Consider the following 19374-nt stretch of genomic DNA (forward strand, 5'->3'; position numbering starts at 1 on the left):
AATAATACCCACACATCTTTTACAACTACAGATGGCAGTTTTTTAATCAGTTTCTCACAGCAGGAAAAAACGTATGACATTTTAAAGTGGAAATTACAAACTTTAGAAGCCTCTTTAATGAACCTTGAATACACTACAAGTTAGCATTTCCTGCTGTGCACGAAAGTTCCTGCAACAACAGGATGACCGAATTAAGATACAGCATCTGTAGCATCTAGGACGACGCATCCGCCATTCACCATGTACCGTCTACCATTTACCAACCACAATCTACTGTGTACAATCGACCATCTTAAATGTAACGACTGTCTTCGGGTGAAAGAGAGGAGGACCAAAGCGCAGCGTGGTACGTTTCCATATTTATTGGAACAGTTTTTCAACACGAACAAAAACAATAAACAGACGAAAACAACGAACCTACAGTCCTGAACCTGAGAACATAAAACACATGAACGCACGAACAGGAACAATCACCCACAAACAAACAGTGAAAACAGGCTACCTTAATATGGTTCCCAATCAGAGACAATGACAAACACCTGCCTCTGATTGAGAACCATATTAGACCAAACAACAAACACAAAACATAGAATATACCCACCCAGCTCACGTCCTGACCAACTAAACAAAGACTAAACAAAGGAAATAAGGTCAGGAACGTGACATTAAAGCTGTTCCTGACAAGGTTATAATAGTGTGTGAGGTCCATGCTATGCAAACTGTTAGATATGTGAGATGGAGGGACCGGATAACATTAGAGACATTAAAGGCTGCTTGCCAAATGGCACCCTATTCCCTTTGGGCTCTAATCAAAAAATAGTGTACTATATAGGGAATAGGGTTCCATTTGGGATGAACACGTTATACCGTAGATTGTCCCGGAGTGATGAGACATCTGTACACTGGGGTCGTCTACAGGTCAACACACAGGCCTATAGGTCACTCGTTAATGCATTACACACCAACTTCCTGATGCAGAGCAGTGAAATAAAATACATAAACCTCTGTATTAAAAGCCATGCATAATCATACCCTGTTCTTTAATAATGGAATCAATTCAATGCTAACAACCTCATTGAATATAGAAGGTGGATTTTTTTTTTACAGAGCTCTTGCATCTGAACTCGTGTGATTGGAAGATTGATTGGTCAGTTTGTGAATACTCAATCACTGTTGCTGCTGGTGATGCTGAAGGGACTGGCTGGCTGGCTGACTCACTGGCTGGCTGACTGGCTGTATGGCTCGCTGGCTGACTGACTGGCTGGCTGGCTTACTGGCAGGCTGACTGGCTGGCTTACTGGCAGGCTGACTGGCTGACTAACTGACTGACTGGCTAACTGGTGGTTTGATTAACATACAAGCAGGATCTAAGTGAGTCAGACTTTAAACAAACAAAATAATACACTTTAATACCTTTATAACCCCTTTATAAAGCTTGTACAGATGCTGCAGAAAGACAGCCACCCACACCCACACACACACACACACACACACCCACACACAATCAGAGGAGCTCCAGCAGCAGTCAGTGAGATACCATCACACTGTTGTTGTTCAGCCTAGATTAACTCTCCCAGAGTCAGGCGGCATTGATTGCCAACGCAGCAAATAAGAGAGGTTGAAAAAGAGAGGAATAGAAAGATGGGAGGAAGAAATCCAGGCCTGATCGGCCTAATCAGGTCCCGTCATCTGGAGAGGGAGAGGGAGATGGAGGACAGGAGGGGAGGGAGAGAGGAAGAAGAGGACTGAGTCAGAGGAGGAGAGGAAGGCCTGACTGGGCAGATTAAAAAACTCTCTCTTTCCAGAGTCTCAAGCTTTGTCCCAAATTGAACCCTATTCTGTATATAGCTCAACACACAGGCCTATAGGTCACTCGTTAATGCCAGGGTGGCAGGTAGCCTAGTGGTTAGAGCGTTAGGCCAGTAAACGAGAGGTCGTTAGATCGAAGGCAGTTAATCCACTGGTCCTAGGCCGTCATTGTAAATAAGAATTTGTTCTTAACTGACTTGCCTAGTTAAATAAAGGTTAAATAAAATAAATATAATGCACTACTATATAGTCCAAGATGGTGCTGCAGTCGATAGTAGCTGTTTTACGGGCTCCTGACAACATTGTTTTTTTAAGCTGATCTTAACTGTTTTTCTATCTGTACTTTACCATTTATCTTTTTGACAAGATTTACTTTTACTTCACTACATTTCTAAAGAGAATAATGTACTTTTTACTACAATACATTTTCCCTGACTCCCAAGAGTACTTGTTACATTTCGCTACACTCGCATGTATATGTGACCATTAACATCTGCTAACCATGTGTATGTGACCATTAACATCTGCTAATCATGTGTATGTGACCATTAACATCTGCTAACCATGTGTATGTAACCAATAACATCTGCTAACCATGTGTATGTGACCATTAACATCTGCTAACCATGTGTATGTGACCATTAACATCTGCTAACCATGTGTATGTGACCATTAACATCTGCTAACTATGTGTATGTGACCATTAACATCTGCATGTGACCATTAACATCTGCTAACCATGTGTATGTGACCATTAACTAACCATGTGTATGTGACCATTAACATCTGCTAACCATGTATATGTGACCATTAACATCTGCTAACCATGTGTATGTGACCAATAACGTTTGATTTGATTTGAATGCTTAGCAGGACAAGCAAATGGTCCAATTCACGAACGTATCAAGTGAACGTCCCTCATCATCCCTACTGACCCTGATCTGGAGGACTCAAACACAAATGTTTCGTTTGTGAATTATGTCTGAGTGATGTGTCCCTGGATATCCGGTAAAATAAATTAAAAACAAGAATAGTGCCATCTGGTTTTAATATAAGAAATTTCAAATGATTGACTTGTAATTTTAATTTTGATAATTATCAAAACAATTTAGGAACTACATTTACTTTAAATACTTAAGTATATTAACCAAATACCTTGAGACTTTTATTCAAGTTGTATTGTACTGGGTGACTTTTACTTAAGTAATTTTCAATTAAGGTATCTTTACTTTTACTCAAGGATGACAAATGGGTACTTTTTCCACCACTGGATATGCCACTACCATTGGCTAGCTATACATTTACATTTAAGTCATTTAGCAGACGCTCTTATCCAGAGCGACTTACAAATTGGAAAGTTCATACATATTCATCCTGGTCCCCCCGTGGGGAATGAACCCACAACCCTGGCGTTGCAAGCGCCATGCTCTACCAACTGAGCCACACGGGACCACTACAGATATGACCCTCCCGTTGGCTAGCTGTAGATATGACCCTTCCGTTGGTTAGCTATAGATATGACCCTCCCATTGGCTAGCTATAGATATAACACTACTGTTGGCTAGCTATCGATATGACCCTCCCGTTGGCTAGCTATAGATATAACACTACTGTTGGTTAGCTATAGATATGACCCTCCCATTGGCTAGCTATAGATATAACACTACTGATAGTTAGCTATAGATATGACCCTCCCGTTGGCTAGCTATAGATATGACCCTCCCGTTGGCTAGCTGTAGATTTGACCCTCCCGTTGGCTAGCTATAGATATGACCCTCCCATTGGCTAGCTATAGATATGACCCTCCCGTTGGCTAGCTATAGAAATGACACTACCGTTGGCTAGTTATAGATATGACACTACCGTTGGCTAGCTGTAGATATAACACTAACGTTGGCTAGCTATAGATATGACACTACCGTTGGCTAGCTATAGATATGACGCTACCGTTGGCTAGCTATAGATATGACACTACCGTTGGCTAGCTATAGATATGATACTACCGTTGGCTAGCTATAGATATGACGCTACCGTTGGCTAGCTGTAGATATGACACTACCGTTGGCTAGCTATAGATACGACACTACCGTTGGCTAGCTATAGATACGACACTACTGTTGGCTAGCTATAGATATGACACTACCGTTGGCTAGCTATAGATATGACACTACCGTTGGCTAGCTATAGATACGACACTACGGTTGGCTAGCTATAGATATGACACTACCGTTGGCTAGCTACAGATATGACACTACCGTTGGCTAGCTACAGATATGACACTACGGTTGGCTAGTTATAGATATGACACTCCCGTTGGCTAGCTGTAGATATGACACAACCGTTGGCTAGCTGTAGATATGACACTACCGTTGGCTAGCTATCGATATGACCCTCCCGTTGGCTAGCTATAGATATGCCACTACTGTTGGCTAGCTGTAGATATGACACTACCGTTGGCTAGCTGTAGATATGACCCTACCATTGGCTAGCTTTAGATATAACACTACTGTTGGCTAGTTATAGATATGACACTACTGTTGGCTAGCTATAGATATGACACTACTGTTGGCTAGCTATAGATATGACACTACCGTTGGCTAGCTATAGATATGACACTACCGTTGGCTAGCTGTAGATATGACACTACCGTTGGCTAGCTGTAGATATGACACTACCGTTGGCTAGCTGTAGATATGACACTACCGTTGGCTAGCTGTAGATATGACACTACCGTTGGCTAGCTATAGATATGACACTACCGTTGGCTAGCTATAGATATGACACTACCGTTGGCTAGCTATAGATATGACACTACTGTTGGCTAGCTATAGATATGACACTACCGTTGGCTAGTTATAGATATGACACTACTGTTGGCTAGCTGTAGATATGACACTACCGTTGGCTAGCTATAGATATGACACTACCGTTGGCTAGCTGTAGATATGACACTACCATTGGCTAGTTATAGATATAACACTACCGTTGGCTAGCTGTAGATATGACACTACTGTTGGCTAGCTGTAGATATGACACTACCGTTGGCTAGTTGTAGATATAACACTACCGTTGGCTAGCTGTAGATATGACACTACCGTTGGCTAGCTATAGATATGACACTACCGTTGGCTAGCTGTAGATATGACACTACCGTTGGCTAGCTATAGATATGACACTACCGTTGGCTAGCTGTAGATATGACACTACCGTTGGCTAGCTGTAGATATGACACTACCGTTGGCTAGCTATAGATATGACACTACCGTTGGCTAGCTGTAGATATGACACTACCGTTGGCTAGCTATAGATATGACACTACCGTTGGCTAGCTGTAGATATGACACTACCGTTGGCTAGCTATAGATATGACACTACCGTTGGCTAGCTGTAGATATGACACTACAGTTCTTTAACCAAACATAATAAAACCGCAATAAAGGGGACTTTTCGAGCATACCGACAGCGTCATTGCATTTTGGCACACCATAATTACATCAATTTCCAATGAAACACTGCGTTTGCCTTGCAGCATTGCAGAGGCAGTTGCAATGCGTTCGGTGTGGTGCATACGAAAAACCGTATACATCAACGGCTTGACAGAAATGATAGCCGAAAGTCAATGTTGAACTTTTTTTTGCATACATTTCCACTATTTTACGAAACGCTGTCGCTGTGATCGAAACGATAGTGAGGGTCGGGCAGAGTGTGCTGCTGTGTATTTCAGCGTTATTGCTGTGTGTGTGTGTGTGTGTGTCCAACCTATTATATAGTTGCAGCTACTCAGTGTTGCCAACTCCTCAGTAAGGAAAGTAGCTATTGGCTGTTCTAAAAGTTGCTAGAAGTCGCAAAATGAGCATAATTGGCCATGTGCATGCAATTGTGATGGACGCTGTAGGAGAGAGGAATAACATTTTGTTGAAGAGAGAAAAAGTGAGTAAAAACACCCTAAATATGTTTAGAACTACCACTTTCTTCTGTCAATTCTTGTTGTTTTTTTATGTCACATTTCCAACCCTAATTTTTTTGTATACAATCTACATTAACAATCTAAATGGACCAAAAAGAGACAATAAAAAAAAAAAAATGGCAATGGCAATGTGAGAAAATTATGGTAACTAGTCTGGCCCTAATTCAGGTTAATTGTTTTTTTTCCAGACCCCCCTCCACACACACAGAAAGAGTGGATCATCGTCATTTTGGTCAAGGCTCTCTATGGCAGGTTCAGCAACTAAGGGAGCTGACTTAAATGAGTAAACAGCTGATGTGCCAAAAAGCTGCAAGACATAATCAGGCAGCTGGTGCTCATAGCAAGCCTCACCAGACAGCTTCAGTCCATATCGAATGTACAGGATGGAGTTAAGGGTCTGCAAGGACATCCGATTTCTAAGTTTGCTTTTTACCACACACTCATCTGGCTGAATCCTCTCTCGACTTCAGCATTCGAGTGTGGCAAGGACAACACAGACACAGCAGCCGTGGCAAGTTCTTGAAACGAGTTGATATCAGCTGCGTCCCTGAACTTCCAAATCTCACTCCAGAAGCCCAGTGTGTTTTTGTCTCATTCCATTTACTAAGATGGATGGCAAGCCATTGCTGGACAATCTTGTCGATCTCTGAAGGGGAGTAATCAAGGATCTTGGCTATTTTTTCTATTTCTCCAGGGCTCTTGTTGTGCTTTAGAGTTTCCTCCACATTGAAAACTGACATGTACTGCAATGCTTCGATGTTGTCCGGCAGTCTCACCCTCAACTCATTAGTGAGGGAGATGGCGAAGGCTCTACACACCGCTTTCGGACATTGTTTTCATCCTCAGGCGCAAGGTGGAGCTCAGCTGCCTTTGACCCAAAAAGGTAACCAAGGTACGGTTTGGGACTGATGTATCCATCTATTGGCCATTTGAGTACATCAACATTTGCCAGTGGATTCAGCACCCGGCTGCTCACAGACTTGATCAGGCTAACCAAGCTGTCAATTAGCTTAAGAGGATCTCCCTCAAAAGCCTTGATCGCCAACTGTACCTCACCCAGCACTGACTTCAAAAAAGTCATATACAATATGTTTTGAGGATCACTGTACATGGAGTATAAACCCCTCAGTCATGTAGCAGTGTTCACTGGACTTGGTGACTGCGAAATGCAGCCTAAGCTCCTCCCACTGGTCCAAAATGCGTGAAACCGCGGGTTCAGTGGAGAGCCAACGTATGGCACACACCTTGGTTATCTGTAAAGGTTTCTCCCCACAGTTGGTCTCATATATGGCCTTGTAGGCCTCCCTGCGCTTTGGAGACACTGAAAACCAGTTATAAGTCTCTCGTACCAAGTACTCCACACTACGGGGGATGGTGTCATTGGAAGCATGACTTACAGCAAGCTGCAGAGAGTGGCACACACAGCGAATAAGAACCAGATAATTGTGGCCATACTCCTCCTTCAGCACTTTATGGACCCCATTGTTAATCCCCGTCATAACAGAGGCATTGTCAGTCCCTATCCCCAAGGGTTTCTCTTTTTGAAGACAACACTTCTCAAGGAAAGCCACAACAGCACAGGGCTATAGATTTGGCATCTCCTCCCTCCCAACTCGACAAGCCCCAGAAATGTTGATACAATTGTCTGCCTGGTGTCACTAAAGTACCTTATCACAACCCCCAGGTACTTAGAAACACTTACATCCGTGGACTCATGGAGGAGGAGGCTGAAACGCTGGTCACCCACATCTGCGACCAACTTTTTCAGAAAGTATGGTGCTAGAACACCATTAATCATTTCTGTGCACTTTGTCCTGTGCATTTTGAAGTGGGTAGCAGCAGTGGCATCTGAGAAAGCAGCTCTACATGCTTCTCCAATGTGATCACATGCCAGCATGGACCAGTGTTGTTCAGTGATAGCTAATGCCATGGTGGCCTTAGACTTTTTTGCAGAGTCAATTTTTATAACCATAAATAGCAGCTTGTTTTGGGTGGAACTGTTATAAGGCTTTGCCTTTTGAGTATGTTTTTGAGTTTGTCATGTGTTTTTTTAAACTTCTTTGGGCTGCAATCCCGCTAACGCACATATGTCAGAGTCAAGGCCCGCGGGCCACATCCGGCCCGCGAGAAGGTTTTTTACGGCCCCTGGGATGATCTTGATTTATTATTAGAACCGGCCCGCAGACCGCAGCAAGCCGGCAGCCCGCAGATCTTTTACACGCACCAATACTACATTTCCCACAATGCAACGGTGACGCACCGAGCAGTAGGCTGCTTCATTTCAATATTTATTGGCACAGCAGTCGTCAGCATCACAGTAAAATTAACTTTCAGATACCCATCAAAAATGGCAAAACGGAAGGTGGACACTGAGAACCGGGGGTTTCAAACAAGGTGGGAGTCGGAGTATATGTTCACGGAGGTAGCTGGAAAACCTGTGTGTCTTCTGTGTGGAGAAAGTGTGGCGGTACTGAAAGAGTATAATCTGAGACGACATTATGAAACGAAACACGCGGACAAAAACAAGAATATGGACATGGAACAAAGGCTACAAAAGGCAGAGGAATTAAAACGAGGCCTCAAATCTCGACAGGCTCTGTTCAAAAAAGCCAAATCACAAGGCCAGGCTGCTGTCAAGGCCAGTTTTATTTTGGCAGAAGAGATCGCTAAATCAGCCCGGCCATTTACGGAGGGGGATTTCATCAAAAACTGCATGATTAAAGTTTGTGACGAAGTTTGCCCAGAAAAAAGGCAACTCTTTTTAAATGTGAGTCTGAGCAGAAACACCATTGCCGAGAGAGTAGACCAGTTGTCCATCAATCTAAAAGAGCAGCTTGTGAAAAAGGGAAAAGATTTCATTGCATATTCCTTGGCTGTGGATGAGAGCACCGACATTTCTGACATTGCCCAGTTGTCAATTTTCATCCGCGGAGTGGACTCCAGCCTAAGCGTGACAGAGGAGTTTTTGGCTTTACGTCCTATGCATGGCACAACTACGGGGCATGATTTGTATGAAGAGGTGTCAAGATGTGTAAATGAGATGGAGCTGCCTTGGGAAAAACTCGTGGGTTTGACAACCGACGGAGCACCTGCGATGTGTGGACACAGGAGCGGACTGGTGGCGAAGATACGGGAAAAGATGCAAGAGGAAAACGCGACAGGTGAGCTGACAGCTTATCATTGTATCATACACCAGGAAGCGTTGTGCGGTAAAGCCTTGAAAATGGAGCATGTAATGAGCATCATCACGCGCACAGTTAACTTTATCAGAGCCAAAGGTTTGAATCACCGCCAGTTCAAGGCATTTCTGACGGAGTTAGAAACGGAGCATGGTGATTTGCCTTATCACACAGAGGTGCGATGGCTAAGCCAGGGAAAGGTGCTTCAAAGATGTTTCGAGCTTCGTGAGGAGATTTGTCTGTTCTTGGACAGCAAAGGGAAAGACACAACACAACTCCGAGACGAAATGTTTCTGTGTGAAATGGCTTTTCTGTGTGACATTACGAGTCATCTGAATGCAATGAACTTGCAGCTGCAGGGTCGGGATCATGTCATCTCTGATATGTACAGTACAGTGAAGGCATTTAAAACCAAACTGACTCTGTGGGAGACGCAGATGCGGAAAGAAAATTTGAGCCACTTTCCCAGCTGCCAGACCATGAAAGAGAAGCTCTCTACCAGTGCGTTCCCGAGCGCACAGTTGGCTGATAAAATAGGTATGCTTGCCGCTGACTTTCGACGCCGATTTGCTGACTTTGAAGCACAAAAAAGCAGGTTGGAACTGCTCGGTAACCCATTTGCTGTTGACGTGGAAAGCTCACCACCAAACCTCCAAATGGAGTTGATTGACCTCCAATGCAATGATGCACTGAGGGCAAAATATGCGGCAGTGGGTGCTGCGGAGTTCGCCCGTTTCCTCCCCGACACAATGCCCCAGCTGCGCATCCAGGCTGCTCAAACGTTGTCTATGTTTGGCAGCACATACCTGTGTGAACAACTGTTTTCTTTGATGAACCTGAACAAAACATCACACAGAAGTCGACTTACTGCTGAACACCTCCACTCAATTCTGAGGATTTCCTCAGCTCAGAGCCTTACCCCGAACATTGATGAACTTGTGGAAAAGATGGGACACCACCAAGTATCACCCTCAACCTCAAACAAGTGAACATTACTGTGCAATCACATATTTAGAGTTTTTACTCAGTTCAAGTTTAAAAGTTAAAGTTTAATATTTGTTTTCACTGCATGTTACTTCTCCTTAAACAAAGTGTTGTTTTTGATTAATAGATTTTTGCACTTTATTTTATTGTATTTCAATCCAATTATATTTTAAAAATATTTCAGTTGAGTGGATGATAGAAAATTGCTATTATTGTTTTTTTCTTTGAAGTAAATTTAGCCCACTTTTGCTAAAATAGAAAATATAGGCTACTGATGGTGCCTTGAATACCGGTTTCTTTCATTTAATGTTCATGTTATGGGGATTTTTATATAAAGGAAATTTGTCTTTTGTGTCTGTTGAAAATTAAAGATTACTGACAGAGCCATAAGAAAATATTGCTTTATTTATCTGATCATATTGGAATATATTTGTTAGGTTTTCAGTAGGTTCAATTAGGTTCACTAGACTATATGCGTCATTTAAAAATTTTTCAATGAACATTCGAACAGTCCGGCCCTCGGCTTGTAGCTAAATTTTTTATTTGGCCCTCCGTCCATTTGACTTTGACACCCCTGCGCTAACGGGATGATATGACAACAGCCAGTGAAAGTGCAGGGCGCCAAATTCAAAACAACAGAAATCTCATAATTCAAATTCCTCAGACATACATGTGTCTTATACTATTTTAAATGTAATCTTGTTGTTAATCCCACCAAAGTGTCGAATTTCAAATATGCTTTTCAGCGAAAGCACCACAAATGATTATGTTAGGTCACACCAAACAACAATAAGCACAGCCATTTTTCCAGCCAAAGATAGGAGTCACAAAAAGCACAAATAGAGATAAAATGAATCACTAACCTTTGATGATCTTCATCAGATGACACTCATAGGACTTCATGTTACACAATACATTGATGTTTTGTTTGATAAAGTTCATATTTATATCAAGAAATCTGAGTTTACATTGGCGTGTTACATTCACTAGGTCCAAAAACATCCAGTGCTTTTGCATAGCCACATCGATTCAACAGAAATACTCATCATAAATGTAGATGATAATACAAGTTATACACATGGAATTATAGATATACCTCTCCTTAATGCAACCGCTGTGTCAGATTGCAATAATCTGAGACGGCGCTCAGAACAATAGTCAAATTAGCGGCCATGTTGGAGTCAACAGAAACCAGAAAATACATGATAAATATTCCCTTACCTTTGATGATCTTCATCAGAATGCACTCCCAGGAATCCCAGGTCCACAATAAATGCTTGATTTGTTCGATAATGTCCGTTATTTATGTCCAATTAGCTACTTTTGTTAGCGCGTTTGGTAAACAATTCCAAAGTCACGAAGCGCGTTCCCTAAAAGCTGATGAAATGTCCAAAAGTTCCGTAACAGTCAGTAGAAACATGTCAAACGATGTGTTGAATCAATCTTTAGATTGGTGTTAACATAAATCTTGAATAACGTTCCAGCCGGAGAATTGCATTGACTTCAGATGAGAGATGGAACAGAGCTCCCTCTTATGTGAACGCGCATGGTCAAAGAATGGTCAGGTCATGGCAGACCTGACTAATTCCCCTCTCATTCGGCCCCCCTTCACAGTAGAGGCATCAGACAAAGTTCTACAGACTGTTGACATCTAGTGGAAGCCGTAGGAAATGCAAACTCATGCATATCTCGCTGTGATTTCAATGGGATCTTGGTTGAAAATCGACCAGCCTCAGAATTTCCACTTCCTGTTTGGATTTTTTCTCAGGGTTTTGCCTGCCATATGAGTTCTGTTATACTCACAGACATAATTCAAACAGTTTTAGAAACTTCAGAGTGTTTTCTGCAGGCCGTTTACTCTGGGCACCTCTGTGCACCTTTCATCCAAGCTACTCAATACTGCCCCTGCAGCCACAAGAAGTTAACATCACTAAGTTTGGCATAGAAATCAGCCTTACAATACAGGCAGTATGCCCGTGTATCATCTCCAATAAACGGCTTCAACCAGCCTTTGAATTCAGGGTTTGATTCCCACTCCTTTCTGTACTTTTGAGTGTACAGTTTAGGCTGAGACATGATGAACTAGCCAGCTAGATGTTTAGCTTATGTCACAGAGAGGCACACACACAGTGGACAAGGTGAGTAAGTTTGACTGAGGCTGTGTGAGTCAAATACAGTGATTTATTTTAGACAAAAAAAACATTTTACATTTACATCCGGCCCTGAATGTAAGCCAGGGCAGCCACTACACACAGAATAACATGTTTCCATCCCAAATGGCACCCTATGCCCTATATAGTGCATTACATTTGAACAGAGCCTTATTGACCCTGGTCTAAAGTAGTGCACTAAATAGGGAATATGGTACCATTTAAGACTTAACCTACAGAGACAGTTAAAGCTAAAGAAGAGGCTCATTTAAAGGAGAAATACTCCTTTTACCATTGGTAAGGCAGTATGGTCCAGTACTGCGGCTTTTGCAAAATAAATAGTGGGGGTAGACGTACTGGTAAAACTTTTCAATAGAAAATTGAATTAAATTGCCAAAATTACACTACATGGCCAAAAGTATATGGACATTCCTTCAAATTAGTGGATTTGTCTATTTCAGCCACACGTGCTGCTGACAGGTGTATAAAATCGAGCACACAGCCATGGAATCTCTATAAACAACCATTGACGGTAGAATGGCCAGTACTGAAGAGCTCAGTGACTTTCAACGTGGCACCGTCATAAGACGCCAGCTTTCCAACGAGTCAGTTGGTAAAATGTCTGCCTTGCTAGAGCTGCCCCCCGGGCAACTGTAAGTGTTGTTATTGTGAAGTGGAAACGTCTAGAAAACAACAACGGCTCAGCTGTCTAGAAGCAACAATGGCTTCAGCCATGAAGTGGTAGGCCACACAAGCTCAGAGAACATGAGAACAGCTCAGAGATCATGAGAACATGAGTGCTGAGGTGCATAGCCTGTAAAAAATTGTCTGTCCTTGTTTGTAACTGCCTCTGCCTTTGGAAGCAACTTCAGCACGAGAACTGTTCATCGGGAGCTTCATGAACTACTGCATACAGCCTAAGATCACCATGGGTGCGGCATGTAGCCTAGTGGTTAGAGCGTTGGGCCAGTAACCGAAAGGTTGCTGGATCGAATCCCCGAGCTGACAAGGTACAAATCTGTCATTCTGCCCCTGAGCAAGGCAAGGCACTGTTTCGCCAGGTGCCAAAGACGTGGATGTTGATTACGGCAGCCCCTACTGCACCTCTATGATTCAGAGGGGTTGGGTTAAATGCAGAAGACACATTTCAGTTGAATACATTCAGTTGGACAACTGACTAGGTATCCCCCCCATTTCTCCTTTCCCTTTCACCATGCGCAATGCAAAGTGTTGGCTGGAGTGGTGTAAAGCTCGCTGCCATTGGACTCTGGAGCAGTGGAAACATGTTCTCTAGTTCTCTAGAGCGATGAATTACGCATCACCATTTGTCCGACGGACAAATCTGTGGATGGAGGAAGCCAGGAGAACGCTACCTACCCGAATGCATAGTGCCAACTGTAAAGTTTGGTGGAGGAGGAATAATGGTTGGGGGATGTTTTTCATGGTTCGTGCTAGACCCTTAGTTCCAGTGAAGAGAAATCTGAACTCTACAGCATACAATTACATTTTACACTAATCTGTGCTTCACACTTTGTGGCAAATTCCCCATGCACAAAACAAGATCCATATGAATAGTTTGTCAAGATCAATGTATAAGCAAGTCCCCACAGTAATGTTCAAACATCTAGTGGAAAGCCTTCCTAGAAGAGTGGAGGCTGCTATAGCAGAAAACAGGGGACCAACTGCATGTTAATGCCCATGATTTTGGAATGAGATGTTCGACGAGCAGGTGTCCACATACTTCAGGCCATGTAGTGTACACAGCCTAATTAGCTTACTCCTGTTTATACAGAAATATATAAAATAATTCAAAGTAGGCTACCACACCACAAAGCATGATTTGGCCAAAGAGGATCATTAGTCCGCAATTTGGGCAGCGCCCGCTTCAAATAACAAATAGATGATTGTTGAGTTGGGGCTCCCAGTGAAAAGCGGAGCGACCCAGCCAGGCATATTGCAATATTTAAATAAAAAAATAATACAAACGCAGACAAACTGTTTGCAAAGAAAATGGCTATTGGCTGTAAAAGAGAAGACAATGAAAAGATTCAAAATCTGTCTTTTAGTTATGGAAAATTCTTAAACATATGAGTGAACAGCAGCCTATCTTATTGGCACCAGAGGAGAACATCGGCCATTTTGTCTTTATCATTGGGTCAGTGCCACTTTTGTTTGTCATTTCCTCCTCCAGGTTAGATGGATGTCATATTGTATTTGTGTGTCCACTTTTCGTAGTCCTAATATATGGATCAGTCAACATGGTTTTTACTGATCTGCTAGTCAGTGTCAGCAGAGGCTACCCTGTCATTTGTGTAGTATTCAAAGAAATGCGCTCGCACACTTCAAATCAAATCAAATCAAATCAAATTTTATTAGTCACATACACATGGTTAGCAGATGTTAATGCGAGTGTAGCGAAATGCTTGTGCTTCTAGTTCCGACAATGCAGTAATAACCAACAAGTAATCTAACCTAACAATTCCACAACTACTACCTTATACACACACACAAGTGTAAAGGGATAAAGAATATGTACATAAAGATATATGAATGAGTGGTGGTACAGAACGGCATGGCAAGATGCAGTAGATGGTATAGAGTACGGTATATACATATGAGATGAGTACTGTAGGGTATGTAAACATAAAGTGGCATAGTTTAAAGTGGCTAGTGGTACATGTATTACATAAAGATGGCAAGATGCAGTAGATGATATAGAGTACAGTATATACATATGAGATGGGTAATGTAGGGTATGTAAACATTATATTAAGTGGCATTGTTTAAAGTGGCTAGTGGTACATTTTTACATAATTTCCATCAATTCCCATTTTTAAAGTGGCTGGAGTTGAGTCAGTATGTTGGCAGCGGCCGCTAAATGTTAGTGGTGGCTGTTTAACAGTCTGATGGCCTTGAGATAGAAGCTGTTTTTCAGTCTCTCGGTCCCTGCTTTGATGCACCTGTACTGACCTCGCCTTCTGGATGATAGCGGGGTGAACAGGCAGTGGCTTGGGTGGTTGTTGTCCTTGATGATCTTTATGGCCTTCCTGTGACATCGGGTGGTGTAGGTGTCCTGGAGGGCAGGTAGTTTGCCCCCGGTGGTGCGTTCTGCAGACCTCACTACCCTCTGGAGAGCCTTACGGTTGTGGGCGGAGCAGTTGCCGTACCAGGCGGTGATACAGCCCGACAGGATGCTCTCGATTGTGCATCTGTAGAAGTTTGTGAGTGCTTTTGGTGACAAGCCGAATTTCTTCAGCCTCCTGAGGTTGAAGAGGCGCTGCTGCGCCTTCTTCACAACGCTGTCTGTGTGGGTGGACCAATTCAGTTTGTCCGTGATGTGTACACCGAGGAACTTAAAACTTTCCACCTTCTCCACTACTGACCCGTCGATGTGGATAGGGGGGTGCTCCCTCTGCTGTTTCCTGAAGTCCACAATCATCTCCTTTGTTTTGTTGACGTTGAGTGTGAGGTTATTTTCCTGACACCACACTCCGAGGGCCCTCACCTCCTCCCTGTAGGCCGTCTCGTCATTGTTGGTAATCAAGCCTACCACTGTAGTGTCATCCGCAAACTTGATGATTGAGTTGGAGGCGTGCATGGCCACGCAGTCGTGGGTGAACAGGGAGTACAGGAGAGGGCTCAGAACGCACCCTTGTGGGGCCCCAGTGTTGAGGATCAGCGGGGTGGAGATGTTGTTACCTACCCTCACCACCTGGGGGCGGCCCGTCAGGAAGTCCAGGACCCAGTTGCACAGGGCGGGGTCGAGACCCAGGGTCTCGAGCTTGATGACGAGTTTGGAGGGTACTATGGTGTTAAATGCTGAGCTGTAATCGATGAACAGCATTCTCACATGGGTATTCCTCTTGTCCAGATGGGTTAGGGCAGTGTGCAGTGTGGTTGCGATTGCGTCGTCTGTGGACCTATTGGGTCGGTAAGCAAATTGGAGTGGGTCTAGGGTGTCCGGTAGGGTGGAGGTGATATGGTCCTTGACTAGTCTCTCAAAGCACTTCATGATGACGGAAGTGAGTGCTACGGGGCGGTAGTCGTTTAGCTCAGTTACCTTAGCTTTCTTGGGAACAGGAACAATGGTGGCCCTCTTGAAGCATGTGGGAACAGCAGACTGGGATAAGGATTGATTGAATATGTCCGTAAACACACCAGCCAGCTGGTCTGCGCATGCTCTGAGGACGCGGCTGGGAATGCCGTCTGGGCCTGCAGCCTTGCGAGGGTTAACACGTTTAAATGTTTTACTCACCTCGGCTGCAGTGAAGGAGAGCCCGCAGGTTTTGGTAGGGGGCCGTGTCAGTGGCACTGTATTGTCCTCAAAGCGGGCAAAAAAGTTGTTTAGCCTGTCTGGGAGCAAGACATCCTGGTCCGCGACGGGGCTGGTTTTCTTTTTGTAATCCGTGATTGACTGTAGACCCTGCCACATACCTCTTGTGTCTGAGCTGTTGAATTGCGACTCGATTTTGTCTCTGTACTGGGACTTAGCCTGTTTGATTGCCTTGCGGAGAGAATAGCTACACTGTTTGTATTCGGTCATGCTTCCGGTCACCTTGCCCTGGTTAAAAGCAGTGGTTCGCGCTTTCAGTTTCACGCGAATGCTGCCGTCAATCCACGGTTTCTGGTTTGGGAATGTTTTAATCGTTGCTGTGGGTACGACATCGTCAATGCATCGTCAAACTTCGGTAAGACATTACAACTCCCTTTCACCCCCTGCTTTTAGCCTGAAGACAATACTAGTATTAATGTAATAGTATTTATTTTCACATCGTAAATAGCCAGGTACGGTAAATCGATGCAGGAGAACCCAGCAATCCATCTGTGGTTCTCTTTCCTGATGGCTCGCCTGCAGCCTTCCCTATGCTCCTTAATACAAGGGAAGAGTACAAACACAAACACACACACAGAGAGAGAGCGAGCGAGAGCGAGAGCGAGAGCGAGCGAGAGAGAGAGAGAGAGAGAGAGAGAGAGAGAGAGAGAGAGAGAGAGAGAGAGAGAGAGAGAGAGACATTCGATCTGGCATCTATTTGTAACAATAGAGGGATTTCTCTCGAGCACAACAGAAAAGGCGAGAGAATTCAATCTGATGAGATTTGATAAGGTTGCATGAACATGAACACAGACACACAGACACACTACATACACACACTACACACACACCACATACACTACACACACAGACACACTACACACACACACAGACACACCACATACAGTGGGGCAAAAAAGTATTTAGTCAGCCACCAATTGTGCAAGTTCTCCCACTTAAAAAGATGAGAGAGGCCTGTAATTTTCATTATAGGTACACTTCAACTATGACAGACAAAATGAGAAAAAAAAATCCAGAAAATCACATTGTAGGATTTTTAATGAATTTATTTGCAAATTATGGTGGAAAATAAGTATTTGGTCACCTACAAACAAGCAAGATTTCTGGCTCTCACAGACCTGTAACTTCTTCTTTAAGAGGCTCCTCTGTCCTCCACTCGTTACCTGTATTAATGGCACCTGTTTGAACTTGTTATCAGTATAAAAGACACCTGTCCACAACCTCAAACAGTCACACTCCAAACTCCACTATGGCCAAGACCAAAGAGCTGTCAAAGGACACCAGAAACAAAATTGTAGCCCTGCACCAGGCTGGGAAGACTGAATCTGCAATAGGTAAGCAGCTTGGTTTGAAGAAATCAACTGTGGGAGCAATTATTAGGAAATGGAAGACATACAAGACCACTGATAATCTCCCTCGATCTGGGGCTCCACGCAAGATCTCACCCCGTGGGGTCAAAATGATCACAAGAACGGTGAGCAAAAATCCCAGAACCACACGGGGGGACCTAGTGAATGACCTGCAGAGAGCTGGGACCAAAGTAACAAAGCCTACCATCAGTAACACACTACGCCGCCAGGGACTCAAATCCTGCAGTGCCAGACGTGTCCCCCTGCTTAAGCCAGTACATGTCCAGGCCCGTCTGAAGTTTGCTAGAGAGCATTTGGATGATCCAGAAGAAGATTGTGAGAATGTCATATGGTCAGATGAAACCAAAATATAACTTTTTGGTAAAAACTCAACTCGTCGTGTTTGGAGGACAAAGAATACTGAGTTGCATCCAAAGAACACCATACCTACTGTGAAGCATGGGGGTGAAAACATCATGCTTTGGGGCTGTTTTTCTGCAAAGGGACCAGGACGACTGATCCGTGTAAAGGAAAGAATGAATGGGGCCATGTATCGTGAGATTCTGAGTGAAAACCTCCTTCCATCAGCAAGGGCATTGAAGATGAAACGTGGCTGGGGCTTTCAGCATGACAATGATCCCAAACACACCGCCCGGGCAACGAAGGAGTGGCTTCGTAAGAAGCATTTCAAGGTCCTGGAGTGGCCTAGCCAGTCTCCAGATCTCAATCCCATAGAAAATCTTTGGAGGGAGTTGAAAGTCCGTGTTGCCCAGCAACAGCCCCAAAACATCACTGCTCTAGAGGAGATCTGCATGGAGGAATGGGCCAAAATACCAGCAACAGTGTGTGAAAACCTTGTGAAGACTTACAGAAAACGTTTGACCTCTGTCATTCCCAACAAAGGGCATATAACAAAGTATTGAGATAAACTTTTGTTATTGACCAAATACTTATTTTCCACCATAATTTGCAAATAAATTCATTAAAAATCCTACAATGTGATTTTCTGGATTTTTTTTCTCATTTTGTCTGTCATAGTTGAAGTGTACCTATGATGAAAATTACAGGCCTCTCTCGTCTTTTTAAGTGGGAGAACTTGCACAATTGGTGGCTGACTAAATACTTTTTTGCCCCACTGTACACTACACACACAGACACACTACACACACAGACACACTACATACACTACACACACTACACACACTCAACACACACACAGACACTACACACACAGACACACTACATACACACAGACACACTACACACACAGACACTCAACACAGACACTCAACACAGACATGCACCACACACACAGACATACACTACACACACAGACATACAGACACTCAACAGACACACACTACACACACAGACGTAGAGACACAGACACACACTACACACACAAAATTACACATAGTCGATATGGTACACAACCATGCATGTGGAGATAATACATAGGGATTCCCTTTGCCTGTTTATATGTAAGCAAATTATAGTTCCAATGGTCCAGTGGGTTAGAGCGTGCAACTGGCAAGATCAATTAGCTTTGGATGTCAAATGACCGTATTATAGCACAATCCTACTCCCTCCTCCGCCTTCTCCG

This window comes from Salvelinus alpinus, chromosome 12 (assembly GCF_045679555.1).
Source record: "Salvelinus alpinus chromosome 12, SLU_Salpinus.1, whole genome shotgun sequence".
Taxonomy (NCBI): domain Eukaryota; kingdom Metazoa; phylum Chordata; class Actinopteri; order Salmoniformes; family Salmonidae; genus Salvelinus; species Salvelinus alpinus.